Source organism: Triturus cristatus, chromosome 12, assembly GCF_964204655.1.
Source record: "Triturus cristatus chromosome 12, aTriCri1.1, whole genome shotgun sequence".
In the NCBI taxonomy this organism is placed as follows: Eukaryota; Metazoa; Chordata; class Amphibia; order Caudata; family Salamandridae; genus Triturus; species Triturus cristatus.
In genome coordinates, this window is record NC_140595.1 from 720,225,529 (window position 1) to 720,240,605 (window position 15,077).

Consider the following 15,077-nt stretch of genomic DNA (forward strand, 5'->3'; position numbering starts at 1 on the left):
AATACATTGAGCTCAATGGGAATTTTAAGTTATATGCAATTAATTACTTTCAGGATTACTTTTCTAAATCCAGGACTGGATCCTAGATTCAGTCCTGGGACAGTTCTTGGAAACAAGTGAGTAAATTCGTTTTAGTAACTGTTGTGATTTTCAAGCAATATTTTGCTATTTTAAAAGTTGACACTTCGAAATTTTTCTGATCAAATTACCAATGTTATCCTATGGAAGGAAATTCACTTAGCAGGTAGGTGGGGTTATGGTTATTTTTTCTATGTCAGTGTTGGATCCTAGATCCAGCACTACTGTACCACCTGTAAGCAGTTAAGAAACTGCGTTTAAGTTATACAAGCGATTTTTAAGGAATATTTATAAGTTTGCAAAATCGACACTTAGAAGAAATTTTACAGAAAAACAGTCAATAGTTTCCTATGGAAGAAAATTCAAGTTACGGGTAAAGTACATTCTCGTTACTTTGGTAATTCAGTGCTGGGCTCCTAGGCTCAGTACTGGGACATCTATCTAAAACAGGTAAGCAATTACGTTTTCACAATTGGTACGATTTTTAAAGAATATTTGTAAGTTTCAAAAATCGACACTTAGAAACTTTGTCAGCAAAAAGCAAGCAATGATATCCTATGGAAGAAAATTCGAGTTACTGGTAAGTACGGTTAAAATTACTTTTCAGGGTCAGTACTGAGCTACAAGATGCAGCACTGAGGTCTCTCCTGATAACAGGTGAGTAAATCAGAATTCGTTGTTCGGCTGATTTTAGATGAATATTTTAAAGTTCCAAAACTCCACACTTAGAAGAAATTCCAAGTGGAACCAGTCAATGTTAGCCTATGGAAGAGAAGTGAGTTATCGGCTTTTAGGTAAGTACTCGACTGGCAGAGTTATGGTTCTGGGCATAGACTCAAGGGTCTCCCAGGGGAGTCCCAGTCTACTTGCCAAGCCCTAAACTCCCCTTTTATTACATATAATTTACCCCTAAGGTAGGCCCTAGGTAGTCCTAGGTGCATGATGCTATGCAAGTAAAAGATAAGATATGTACTTTGGTGGTTTGCATGTCCTGTAAGTACCAAACAGTCTATTTCATTTTTCACTACTTTGAGGTCTACCTCTCTCATAGGTTAGCATTGGGTATTCCCCTATACTTTTTATTTGGTAATTCCATATCGGAGAGGAGTAGCTTTATTTATTTATTGAAAATCCTACTTACTGGTGAGGTTGGATTTAACTTTACTATTTTAGAAATGCCACTTTTAGAGAGTGAACATTTCTCTGCACTTACTGCTCTATTTACCTGAAACCAGGCCCCAATACACGTCTGGATTGGGCTGGGTGACAGCAACATTTGTGCCTTCCCTGTAGAGAGCCACAACACAGGTTACTCAACTGCACCTGGGGGGTGAGCTCCGCTCCCCCTCCACCCACAATAGGTTCAAGAACGATAATTTATGTAAGTAAATACATTATAGCTACAGCTTATAATCATGTTAAATTAAATAATTTGTTGTTAGATGGTTTAAATATTTAAACCTCTGGTACATTTGGTAATTCTGTAAAAGCAGAACCCAACTGCCGTAACATTGCCAACCACAATGCCGTAACTTGGATTCGAACCAAGGTTGCTGCGGCCACAACGCAGAGTACTACTATACGATCACGGCGAGCTACATGGGGTCAATGCCATACACTAACATGGAGAATTTATAATTTGGAACACTCAGGGCTGCTCCTGTGATAGGCTGGATGTATTCATTCCTTCCTCATTCCTCATACAGAGGCTGAGTCTCCTCAGTGGTTGATAGGCTGAAACCGTTTCCTGGCCGCCTGCTTGTGAACTGCCAGGAGTCAAAGATAACACATTACACTTGCGGGCCTGTGATGGGACACCAATGCAGAGAAACCAACTTGGCACAGACCTTCTATTCTGTCTATTAGACCTGCATCTTCCCTGCACCTTTCAAGCCATTTGTATGTGAAGCAAGAAAGAGTTAAGGAGTGATCCATCTACACTTTTATAGGGAGGATGCCGCCGTGAGCTCCTCCCAGCTAATCACACGAACAGCAGTAAAGTAATATAAATACAGAGTTGAGGGCGGGCTGCAAGGTCATGTTTTTGAGTAATTATTGAAACTGACCTCAGTGGCTCATTAGCAGAGCTGCGGCTAATGACTGGTTCCAAATCATGATGAAGCAAGCACCATGGCTCGTAGGGGACCCACAACACGCTTTTCTTAGCTCACTGAATTAAAGTATAAACTTCCGCCGTGTGTGAGTGGTAAAGGCTTGTTAATATGGTTCCTTTTCCAATTCAAGTCTGACAACAAGAGGCAGAAACCACGTGGCTTCGAAAGCTCTGGATTTTAGCCACCAACCACAGAGAAAGAGAGAACTGGCAGTATGAGAGTTGGAGAAAACAGGAGCGGGAGCAAGGAGCTCAAATGAGATTAATGGCGCGTAAATAGAGAGCGTAAAGGAACAGTTACACAGCTAAGAAAAGGGAAAAAAAGACTAAGGAAAAAAACACAGAAAGAGCCTGTAGAAGAAATTCTCTTCCTGGGACAGCAGACTAAGAGAAATTACATAGGGAGAGGTTAAGCATGTAACATGGGGGAGAATAAAAAAGAAAATGCAGTTTTATGAAGTGTGTTTGCCAAATCCAGCCAGCACTTTTGTTCTATTTCTCTCTTTGCATCTTTTATTGGTAAAGTAAGTTTCAAGTGCATGCCCAGGTATGATTGAGAGAGCAATGGTATAATAATTTGAAGCGTTTACACCAGTGCTAAAGTAGGAAGAGAGATGTAGCAAAGACATGAAAGAGGTAGCGATAATAAATATGTGGAGAGGCAATAGTGACACAAAAATAAGCCACCTATTTATAAAACTGAAATTGAAGAAATACTAAAGGTTAACTTCTGAAATTGTAGCCGATAATAACAAGATTCTCGTTGTTGGCAGGATTCGAACCTGCGCGGGGAGACCCCAATGGATTTCAAGTCCATCGCCTTAACCACTCGGCCACAACAACTTACTGTAAGCTGCACGCAAATATTTTGTTTGAAAGTATTCAAGTTGTCCCACATCAGAGTACTGATATTCTGCAATGCGCTTTTTACAAACAATGTTTTTTTCATCATGCACGTTCTGTCCTAAAAACAAAAATTGCATGAGTATATCTCTGGATCTGTAAAAGGATACGCTTGCATGCAAACTCAAATGTGGCACTCAATTTTTTGGACCCTGTTGCACTCTGTTTTTGCGCTGCTTTTAGTCTACGACCCATATTACAGAAGTCTACCATCTCTGAGTATTTGTGACTCCTTTGTAAGTACCTTATCTTTAATCCTTGAAGAGCTCTATAATAAATGGGTCCGTCAAAGATTGCTTGAATGGAAGATAAAAGAAGGCCCACTTGTCTCACCAAATGCCGTAGAGAAACCTGATGTTTTACTCACGTAATCCTCAGTTAATTTTTGTTAGACATGGCATCCTTAAGGTGGCCTACCAGCGACCTTTTTGCTTTTCACCTCACGTTTTGCTCTATCTTTATGTTGGCCTTAGGACTCTAATCACTTTATCACTACTGTGAGAAAGTGGCTCTGTATATACTGTTCCCAAAAAGGTACAGTGTGCACAGAGTCCTCAGTGCCCAGAGGCTTGACAGAGGCTAAAGTTTGATATAACCTTACTCTCTAAAGTGGTAGCTTGCTCGAGCAGTAAGGCAGTATCCGAGGACAGTGTAAAGCATGTGTTGTACACACTCAGTCAGCAAATGGTCTCACACACTCAAGAACTGAACTCTAGGCCAATGTTTTGTATAAAAAATATATCGTTGTTTTATTTTAGAACCAACAATAGGTATCAAAATATACTTTCTCAGAATAAGATGCTTTAGTTAAAAACTTTGCAATAGGCAATTGACTTTTGCAGGTAATAGTTACAGTTTAATGCAATAGGAAACACAATTTCAAATACAATAATACATTGAGCTCAATGGGAATTTTAAGTTATATGCAATTAATTACTTTCAGGATTACTTTTCTAAATCCAGGACTGGATCCTAGATTCAGTCCTGGGACAGTTCTTGGAAACAAGTGAGTAAATTCGTTTTAGTAACTGTTGTGATTTTCAAGCAATATTTTGCTATTTTAAAAGTTGACACTTCGAAATTTTTCTGATCAAATTACCAATGTTATCCTATGGAAGGAAATTCACTTAGCAGGTAGGTGGGGTTATGGTTACTTTTTCTATGTCAGTGTTGGATCCTAGATCCAGCACTACTGTACCACCTGTAAGCAGTTGAGAAACTGCGTTTAAGTTATACAAGCGATTTTTAAGGAATATTTATAAGTTTGCAAAATCGACACTTAGAAGAAATTTTACAGAAAAACAGTCAATAGTTTCCTATGGAAGAAAATTCAAGTTACGGGTAAAGTACATTCTCGTTACTTTGGTAATTCAGTGCTGGGCTCCTAGGCTCAGTACTGGGACATCTATCTAAAACAGGTAAGCAATTACGTTTTCACAATTGGTACGATTTTTAAAGAATATTTGTAAGTTTCAAAAATCGACACTTAGAAACTTTGTCAGCAAAAAGCAAGCAATGATATCCTATGGAAGAAAATTCGAGTTACTGGTAAGTACGGTTAAAATTACTTTTCAGGGTCAGTACTGAGCTACAAGATGCAGCACTGAGGTCTCTCCTGATAACAGGTGAGTAAATCAGAATTCTTTGTTCGGCTGATTTTAGATGAATATTTTAAAGTTCCAAAACTCCACACTTAGAAGAAATTCCAAGTGGCACCAGTCAATGTTAGCCTATGGAAGAGAAGTGAGTTATCGGCTTTTAGGTAAGTACTCGACTGGCAGAGTTATGGTTCTGGGCATAGACTCAAGGGTCTCCCAGGGGAGTCCCAGTCTACTTGCCAAGCCCTAAACTCCCCTTTTATTACATATAATTTACCCCTAAGGTAGGCCCTAGGTAGTCCTAGGTGCATGATGCTATGCAAGTAAAAGATAAGATATGTACTTTGGTGGTTTGCATGTCCTGTAAGTACCAAACAGTCTATTTCATTTTTCACTACTGTGAGGTCTACCTCTCTCATAGGTTAGCATTGGGTATTCCCCTATACTTTTTATTTGGTAATTCCATATCGGAGAGGAGTAGCTTTATTTATTTATTGAAAATCCTACTTACTGGTGAGGTTGGATTTAACTTTACTATTTTAGAAATGCCACTTTTAGAGAGTGAACATTTCTCTGCACTTACTGCTCTATTTACCTGAAACCAGGCCCCAATACACATCTGGATTGGGCTGGGTGACAGCAACATTTGTGCCTTCCCTGTAGAGAGCCACAACACAGGTTACTCAACTGCACCTGGGGGGTGAGCTCCGCTCCCTCTCCACCCACAATAGGTTCAAGAACGATAATTTATGTAAGTAAATACATTATAGCTACAGCTTATAATCATGTTAAATTAAATATTTTGTTGTTAGATGGTTTAAATATTTAAACCTCTGGTACATTTGGTAATTCTGTAAAAGCAGAACCCAACTGCCGTAACATTGCCAACCACAATGCCGTAACTTGGATTCGAACCAAGGTTGCTGCGGCCACAACGCAGAGTACTAACCACTATACGATCACGGCGAGCTACATGGGGTCAATGCCATACACTAACATGGAGAATTTATAATTTGGAACACTCAGGGCTGCTCCTGTGATAGGCTGGATGTATTCATTCCTTCCTCATTCCTCATACAGAGGCTGCGTCTCCTCAGTGGTTGATAGGCTGAAACCGTTTCCTGGCCGCCTGCTTGTGAACTGCCAGGAGTCAAAGATAACACATTACACTTGCGGGCCTGTGATGGGACACCAATGCAGAGAAACCCACTTGGCACAGACCTTCGATTCTGTCTATTAGACCTGCATCTTCCCTGCACCTTTCAAGCCATTTGTATGTGAAGCAAGAAAGAGTTAAGGAGTGATCCATCTACACTTTTATAGGGAGGATGCCGCCGTGAGCTCCTCCCAGCTAATCACACGAACAGCAGTAAAGTAATATAAATACAGAGTTGAGGGCGGGCTGCAAGGTCATGTTTTTGAGTAATTATTGAAACTGACCTCAGTGGCTCATTAGCAGAGCTGCGGCTAATGACTGGTTCCAAATCATGATGAAGCAAGCACCATGGCTCGTAGGGGACCCACAACACGCTTTTCTTAGCTCACTGAATTAAAGTATAAACTTCCGCCGTGTGTGAGTGGTAAAGGCTTGTTAATATGGTTCCTTTTCCAATTCAAGTCTGACAACAAGAGGCAGAAACCACGTGGCTTCGAAAGCTCTGGATTTTAGCCACCAACCACAGAGAAAGAGAGAACTGGCAGTATGAGAGTTGGAGAAAACAGAAGCGGGAGCAAGGAGCTCAAATGAGATTAATGGCGCGTAAATAGAGAGCGTAAAGGAACAGTTACACAGCTAAGAAAAGGGAAAGAAAGACTAAGGAGAAAAACACAGAAAGAGCCTGTAGATGAAATTCTCTTCCTGGGACAGCAGATTAAGAGAAATTACATAGGGAGAGGTTAAGCATGTAACACGGGGGAGAATAAAAAAGAAAATGCAGTTTTATGAAGTGTGTTTGCCAAATCCAGCCAGCACTTTTGTTCTATTTCTCTCTTTGCATCTTTTATTGGTAAAGTAAGTTTCAAGTGCATGCCCAGGTATGATTGAGAGAGCAATGGTATAATAATTTGAAGCGTTTACACCAGTGCTAAAGTAGGAAGAGAGATGTAGCAAAGACATGAAAGAGGTAGCGATAATAAATATGTGGAGAGGCAATAGTGACACAAAAATAAGCCACCTATTTATAAAACTGAAATTGAAGAAATACTAAAGGTTAACTTCTGAAATTGTAGCCGATAATAACAAGATTCTCGTTGTTGGCAGGATTCGAACCTGCGCGGGGAGACCCCAACGGATTTCAAGTCCATCGCCTTAACCACTCGGCCACAACAACTTACTGTAAGCTGCACGCAAATAATTTGTTTGAAAGTATTCAAGTTGTCCCACATCAGAGTACTGATATTCTGCAATGCGCTTTTTACAAACAATGTTTTTTTCATCATGCACGTTCTGTCCTAAAAACAAAAATTGCATGAGTATATCTCTGGATCTGTAAAAGGATACGCTAGCATGCAAACTCTCATGTGGCACTCAATTTTTGGACCCTGTTGCACTCTGTTTTTGCGCTGCTTTTAGTCTACGACCCATATTACAGAAGTCTACCATCTCTGAGTATTTGTGACTCCTTTGTAAGTACCTTATCTTTAATCCTTGAAGAGCTCTATAATAAATGGGTCCGTCAAAGATTGCTTGAATGGAAGATAAAAGAAGGCCCACTTGTCTCACCAAATGCCGTAGAGAAACCTGATGTTTTACTCACGTAATCCTCAGTTAATTTTTGTTAGACATGGCATCCTTAAGGTGGCCTACCAGCGACCTTTTTGCTTTTCACCTCACGTTTTGCTCTATCTTTATGTTGGCCTTAGGACTCTAATTACTTTATCACTACTGTGAGAAAGTGGCTCTGTATATACCGTTCCCAAAAAGGTACAGTGTGCACAGAGTCCTCAGTGCCCAGAGGCTTGACAGAGGCTAAAGTTTGATATAACCTTACTCTCTAAAGTGGTAGCTTGCTCGAGCAGTAAGGCAGTATCCGAGGACAGTGTAAAGCATGTGTTGTACACACTCAGTCAGCAAATGGTCTCACACACTCAAGAACTGAACTCTAGGCCAATGTTTTGTATAAAAAATATATCGTTGTTTTATTTTAGAACCAACAATAGGTATCAAAATATACTTTCTCAGAATAAGATGCTTTAGTTAAAAACTTTGCAATAGGCAATTGACTTTTGCAGGTAATAGTTACAGTTTAATGCAATAGGAAACACAATTTCAAATACAATAATACATTGAGCTCAATGGGAATTTTAAGTTATATGCAATTAATTACTTTCAGGATTACTTTTCTAAATCCAGGACTGGATCCTAGATTCAGTCCTGGGACAGTTCTTGGAAACAAGTGAGTAAATTCGTTTTAGTAACTGTTGTGATTTTCAAGCAATATTTTGCTATTTTAAAAGTTGACACTTCGAAATTTTTCTGATCAAATTACCAATGTTATCCTATGGAAGGAAATTCACTTAGCAGGTAGGTGGGGTTATGGTTACTTTTTCTATGTCAGTGTTGGATCCTAGATCCAGCACTACTGTACCACCTGTAAGCAGTTGAGAAACTGCGTTTAAGTTATACAAGCGATTTTTAAGGAATATATATAAGTTTGCAAAATCGACACTTAGAAGAAATTTTACAGAAAAACAGTCAATAGTTTCCTATGGAAGAAAATTCAAGTTACGGGTAAAGTACATTCTCGTTACTTTGGTAATTCAGTGCTGGGCTCCTAGGCTCAGTACTGGGACATCTATCTAAAACAGGTAAGCAATTACGTTTTCACAATTGGTACGATTTTTAAAGAATATTTGTAAGTTTCAAAAATCGACACTTAGAAACTTTGTCAGCAAAAAGCAAGCAATGATATCCTATGGAAGAAAATTTGAGTTACTGGTAAGTACGGTTAAAATAACTTTTCAGGGTCAGTACTGAGCTACAAGATGCAGCACTGAGGTCTCTCCTGATAACAGGTGAGTAAATCAGAATTCGTTGTTCGGCTGATTTTAGATGAATATTTTAAAGTTCCAAAACTCCACACTTAGAAGAAATTCCAAGTGGAACCAGTCAATGTTAGCCTATGGAAGAGAAGTGAGTTATCGGCTTTTAGGTAAGTACTCGACTGGCAGAGTTATGGTTCTGGGCATAGACTCAAGGGTCTCCCAGGGGAGTCCCAGTCTACTTGCCAAGCCCTAAACTCCCCTTTTATTACATATAATTTACCCCTAAGGTAGGCCCTAGGTAGTCCTAGGTGCATGATGCTATGCAAGTAAAAGATAAGATATGTACTTTGGTGGTTTGCATGTCCTGTAAGTACCAAACAGTCTATTTTATTTTTCACTACTGTGAGGTCTACCTCTCTCATAGGTTAGCATTGGGTATTCCCCTATACTTTTTATTTGGTAATTCCATATCGGAGAGGAGTAGCTTTATTTATTTATTGAAAATCCTACTTACTGGTGAGGTTGGATTTAACTTTACTATTTTAGAAATGCCACTTTTAGAGAGTGAACATTTCTCTGCACTTACTGCTCTATTTACCTGAAACCAGGCCCCAATACACGTCTGGATTGGGCTGGGTGACAGCAACATTTGTGCCTTCCCTGTAGAGAGCCACAACACAGGTTACTCAACTGCACCTGGGGGGTGAGCTCCGCTCCCCCTCCACCCACAATAGGTTCAAGAACGATAATTTATGTAAGTAAATACATTATAGCTACAGCTTATAATCATGTTAAATTAAATAATTTGTTGTTAGATGGTTTAAATATTTAAACCTCTGGTACATTTGGTAATTCTGTAAAAGCAGAACCCAACTGCCGTAACATTGCCAACCACAATGCCGTAACTTGGATTCGAACCAAGGTTGCTGCGGCCACAACGCAGAGTACTACTATACGATCATGGCGAGCTACATGGGGTCAATGCCATACACTAACATGGAGAATTTATAATTTGGAACACTCAGGGCTGCTCCTGTGATAGGCTGGATGTATTCATTCCTTCCTCATTCCTCATACAGAGGCTGAGTCTCCTCAGTGGTTGATAGGCTGAAACCGTTTCCTGGCCGCCTGCTTGTGAACTGCCAGGAGTCAAAGATAACACATTACACTTGCGGGCCTGTGATGGGACACCAATGCAGAGAAACCAACTTGGCACAGACCTTCTATTCTGTCTATTAGACCTGCATCTTCCCTGCACCTTTCAAGCCATTTGTATGTGAAGCAAGAAAGAGTTAAGGAGTGATCCCTCTACACTTTTATAGGGAGGATGCCGCCGTGAGCTCCTCCCAGCTAATCACACGAACAGCAGTAAAGTAATATAAATACAGAGTTGAGGGCGGGCTGCAAGGTCATGTTTTTGAGTAATTATTGAAACTGACCTCAGTGGCTCATTAGCAGAGCTGCGGCTAATGACTGGTTCCAAATCATGATGAAGCAAGCACCATGGCTCGTAGGGGACCCACAACACGCTTTTCTTAGCTCACTGAATTAAAGTATAAACTTCCGCCGTGTGTGAGTGGTAAAGGCTTGTTAATATGGTTCCTTTTCCAATTCAAGTCTGACAACAAGAGGCAGAAACCACGTGGCTTCGAAAGCTCTGGATTTTAGCCACCAACCACAGAGAAAGAGAGAACTGGCAGTATCAGAGTTGGAGAAAACAGGAGCGGGAGCAAGGAGCTCAAATGAGATTAATGGCGCGTAAATAGAGAGCGTAAAGGAACAGTTACACAACTAAGAAAAGGGAAAAAAAGACTAAGGAAAAAAACACAGAAAGAGCCTGTAGAAGAAATTCTCTTCCTGGGACAGCAGATTAAGAGAAATTACATAGGGAGAGGTTAAGCATGTAACATGGGGGAGAATAAAAAAGAAAATGCAGTTTTATGAAGTGTGTTTGCCAAATCCAGCCAGCACTTTTGTTCTATTTCTCTCTTTGCATCTTTTATTGGTAAAGTAAGTTTCAAGTGCATGCGCAGGTATGATTGAGAGAGCAATGGTATAATAATTTGAAGCGTTTACACCAGTGCTAAAGTAGGAAGAGAGGTGTAGCAAAGACATGAAAGAGGTAGCGATAATAAATATGTGGAGAGGCAATAGTGACACAAAAATAAGCCACCTATTTATAAAACTGAAATTGAAGAAATACTAAAGGTTAACTTCTGAAATTGTAGCCGATAATAACAAGATTCTCGTTGTTGGCAGGATTCGAACCTGCGCGGGGAGACCCCAATGGATTTCAAGTCCATCGCCTTAACCACTCGGCCACAACAACTTACTGTAAGCTGCATGCAAATATTTTGTTTGAAAGTATTCAAGTTGTCCCACATCAAAGTACTGATATTCTGCAATGCGCTTTTTAAAAACAATGTTTTTTTCATCATGCACGTTCTGTCCTAAAAACAAAAATTGCATGAGTATATCTCTGGATCTGTAAAAGGATACGCTTGCATGCAAACTCAAATGTGGCACTCAATTTTTTGGACCCTGTTGCACTCTGTTTTTGCGCTGCTTTTAGTCTACGACCCATATTACAGAAGTCTACCATCTCTGAGTATTTGTGACTCCTTTGTAAGTACCTTATCTTTAATCCTTGAAGAGCTCTATAATAAATGGGTCCGTCAAAGATTGCTTGAATGGAAGATAAAAGAAGGCCCACTTGTCTCAACAAATGCCGTAGAGAAACCTGATGTTTTACTCACGTAATCCGCAGTTAATTTTTGTTAGACATGGCATCCTTAAGGTGGCCTACCAGCAACCTTTTTGCTTTTCACCTCACGTTTTGCTCTATCTTTATGTTGGCCTTAGGACTCTAATCACTTTATCACTACTGTGAGAAAGTGGCTCTGTATATACTGTTCCCAAAAAGGTACAGTGTGCACAGAGTCCTCAGTGCCCAGAGGTTTGACAGAGGCTAAAGTTTGATATAACCTTACTCTCTAAAGTGGTAGCTTGCTCGAGCAGTAAGGCAGTATCCGAGGACAGTGTAAAGCATTTGTTGTACACACTCAGTCAGCAAATGGTCTCACACACTCAAGAACTGAACTCTAGGCCAATGGTTTGTATAAAAAATATATCGTTGTTTTATTTTAGAACCAACAATAGGTATCAAAATATACTTTCTCAGAATAAGATGCTTTAGTTAAAAACTTTGCAATAGGCAATTGACTTTTGCAGGTAATAGTTACAGTTTATTGCAATAGGAAAGACAATTTCAAATACAATAATACATTGAGCTCAATGGGAATTTTAAGTTATATGCAATTAATTACTTTCAGGATTACTTTTCTAAATCCAGGACTGGATCCTAGATTCAGGCCTGGGACAGTTCTTGGAAACAAGTGAGTAAATTCGTTTTAGTAACTGTTGTGATTTTCAAGCAATATTTTGCTATTTTAAAAGTTGACACTTCGAAATTTTTTCTGATCAAATTACCAATGTTATCCTATGGAAGGAAATTCACTTAGCAGGTAGGTGGGGTTATGGTTACTTTTTCTATGTCAGTGTTGGATCCTAGATCCAGCACTACTGTACCACCTGTAAGCAGTTGAGAAACTGCGTTTAAGTTATACAAGCGATTTTTAAGGAATATTTATAAGTTTGCAGAATCGACACTTAGAAGAAATTTTACAGAAAAACAGTCAATAGTTTCCTATGGAAGAAAATTCAAGTTACGGGTAAAGTACATTCTCGTTACTTTGGTAATTCAGTGCTGGGCTCCTAGGCTCAGTACTGGGACATCTATCTAAAACAGGCAAGCAATTACGTTTTCACAATTGGTACGATTTTTAAAGAATATTTGTAAGTTTCAAAAATCGACACTTAGAAACTTTGTCAGCAAAAAGCAAGCAATGATATCCTATGGAAGAAAATTCGAGTTACTGGTAAGTACGGTTAAAATTACTTTTCAGGGTCAGTACTGAGCTACAAGATGCAGCACTGAGGTCTCTCCTGATAACAGGTGAGTAAATCAGAATTCGTTGTTCGGCTGATTTTAGATGAATATTTTAAAGTTCCAAAACTCCACACTTAGAAGAATTTCCAAGTGAAACCAGTCAATGTTAGCCTATCGAAGAGAAGTGAGTTATCGGCTTTTAGGTAAGTACTCGACTGGCAGAGTTATGGTTCTGGGCATAGACTCAAGGGTCTCCCAGGGGAGTCCCAGTCTACTTGCCAAGCCCTAAACTCCCCTTTTATTACATATAATTTACCCCTAAGGTAGGCCCTAGGTAGTCCTAGGTGCATGATGCTATGCAAGTAAAAGATAAGATATGTACTTTGGTGGTTTGCATGTCCTGTAAGTACCAGTCTATTTCATTTTTCACTACTGTGAGGTCTACCTCTTTCATAGGTTAGCATTGGGTATTCCCCTATACTTTTTATTTGGGAATTCCATATCGGAGAGGAGTAGCTTTATTTATTTATTGAAAATCCTACTTACTGGTGAGGTTGGATTTAACTTTCCTATTTTAGAAATGCCACTTTTAGAGAGTGAACATTTCTCTGCACTTACTGCTCTATTTACCTGAAACCAGGCCCCAATACACGTCTGGATTGGGCTGGGTGACAGCAACATTTGTGCCTTCCCTGTAGAGAGCCACAACACAGGTTACGCAACTGCACCTGGGGGGTGAGCTCCGCTCCCCCTCCACCCACAATAGGTTCAAGAACCATAATTTATGTAAGTAAATACATTATAGCTACAGCTTATAATCATGTTAAATTAAATATTTTGTTGTTAGATGGTTTAAATATTTAAACCTCTGGTACATTTGGTAATTCTGTAAAAGCAAAACCCAACTGCCGTAACATTGACAACCACAATGCCATAACTTGGATTCGAACCAAGGTTGCTGCGGCCACAACGCAGAGTACTAACCACTATACGATCACGGCGAGCTACATGGGGTCAATGCCATACACTAACATGGAGAATTTATAATTTGGAACACTCAGGGCTGCTCCTGTGATAGGCTGGAAGTATTCATTCCTTCCTCATTCCTCATACAGAGGCTGCGTCTCCTCAGTGGTTGATAGGCTGAAACCGTTTCCTGGCCGCCTGCTTGTGAACTGCCAGGAGTCAAAGATAACACATTACACTTGCGGGCCTGTGATGGGACACCAATGCAGAGAAACCCACTTGGCACAGACCTTCGATTCTGTCTATTAGACCTGCATCTTCCCTGCACCTTTCAAGCCATTTGTATGTGAAGCAAGAAAGAGTTAAGGAGTGATCCATCTACACTTTTATAGGGAGGATGCCGCCGTGAGCTCCTCCCAGCTAATCACACGAACAGCAGTAAAGTAATATAAATACACAGTTGAGGGCGGGCTGCAAGGTCATGTTTTTGAGTAATTATTGAAACTGACCTCAGTGGCTCATTAGCAGAGCTGCGGCTAATGACTGGTTCCAAATCATGATGAAGCAAGCACCATGGCTCGTAGGGGACCCACAACACGCTTTTCTTAGCTCACTGAATTAAAGTATAAACTTCAGCCGTGTGTGAGTGGTAAAGGCTTGTTAATATGGTTCCTTTTCCAATTCAAGTCTGACAACAAGAGGCAGAAACCACGTGGCTTCGAAAGCTCTGGATTTTAGCCACCAACCACAGAGAAAGAGAGAACTGGCAGTATGAGAGTTGGAGAAAACAGGAGCGGGAGCAAGGAGCTCAAATGAGATTAATGGCGCGTAAATAGAGAGCGTAAAGGAACAGTTACACAGCTAAGAAAAGGGAAAGAAAGACTAAGGAAAAAACACAGAAAGAGCCTGTAGAGGAAATTCTCTTCCTGGGACAGCAGATTAAGAGAAATTACATAGGGAGAGGTTAAGCATGTAACATGGGGGAGAATAAAAAAGAAAATGCAGTTTTATGAAGTGTGTTTGCCAAATCCAGCCAGCACTTTTGTTCTATTTCTCTCTTTGCATCTTTTATTGGTAAAGTAAGTTTCAAGTGCATGCGCAGGTATGATTGAGAGAGCAATGGTATAATAATTTGAAGCGTTTACACCAGTGCTAAAGTAGGAAGAGAGGTGTAGCAAAGACATGAAAGAGGTAGCGATAATAAATATGTGGAGAGGCAATAGTGACACAAAAATAAGCCACCTATTTATAAAACTGAAATTGAAGAAATACTAAAGGTTAACTTCTGAAATTGTAGCCGATAATAACAAGATTCTCGTTGTTGGCAGGATTCGAACCTGCGCGGGGAGACCCCAATGGATTTCAAGTCCATCGCCTTAACCACTCGGCCACAACAACTTACTGTAAGCTGCATGCAAATATTTTGTTTGAAAGTATTCAAGTTGTCCCACATCAAAGTACTGATATTCTGCAATGCACTTTTTAA

The 15,077-nt window shown here is 39.9% G+C and overlaps 6 non-coding genes across 6 annotated transcripts; all 6 read right to left on the reverse strand.

The window, feature by feature from the left end:
* Window positions 1-2,952: 2,952 nt before the first annotated feature.
* Window positions 2,953-3,034, reverse strand: TRNAS-UGA (transfer RNA serine (anticodon UGA)). Its single transcript has one exon. It is a non-coding gene; the product is annotated as a tRNA-Ser (tRNA).
* A 2,552-nt stretch (window positions 3,035-5,586) lies between these two features.
* Window positions 5,587-5,658, reverse strand: TRNAH-GUG (transfer RNA histidin (anticodon GUG)). Its single transcript has one exon. It is a non-coding gene; the product is annotated as a tRNA-His (tRNA).
* Window positions 5,659-6,940: 1,282 nt separating this feature from the next.
* On the reverse strand, window positions 6,941-7,022 carry TRNAS-UGA (transfer RNA serine (anticodon UGA)). Its single transcript has one exon. It is a non-coding gene; the product is annotated as a tRNA-Ser (tRNA).
* A 3,901-nt stretch (window positions 7,023-10,923) lies between these two features.
* Window positions 10,924-11,005, reverse strand: TRNAS-UGA (transfer RNA serine (anticodon UGA)). Its single transcript has one exon. It is a non-coding gene; the product is annotated as a tRNA-Ser (tRNA).
* Window positions 11,006-13,554: 2,549 nt separating this feature from the next.
* TRNAH-GUG (transfer RNA histidin (anticodon GUG)) lies at window positions 13,555-13,626 on the reverse strand. Its single transcript has one exon. It is a non-coding gene; the product is annotated as a tRNA-His (tRNA).
* Window positions 13,627-14,907: 1,281 nt separating this feature from the next.
* On the reverse strand, window positions 14,908-14,989 carry TRNAS-UGA (transfer RNA serine (anticodon UGA)). The gene has a single exon. It is a non-coding gene; the product is annotated as a tRNA-Ser (tRNA).
* Between the last annotated feature and the right edge of the window lie 88 nt (window positions 14,990-15,077).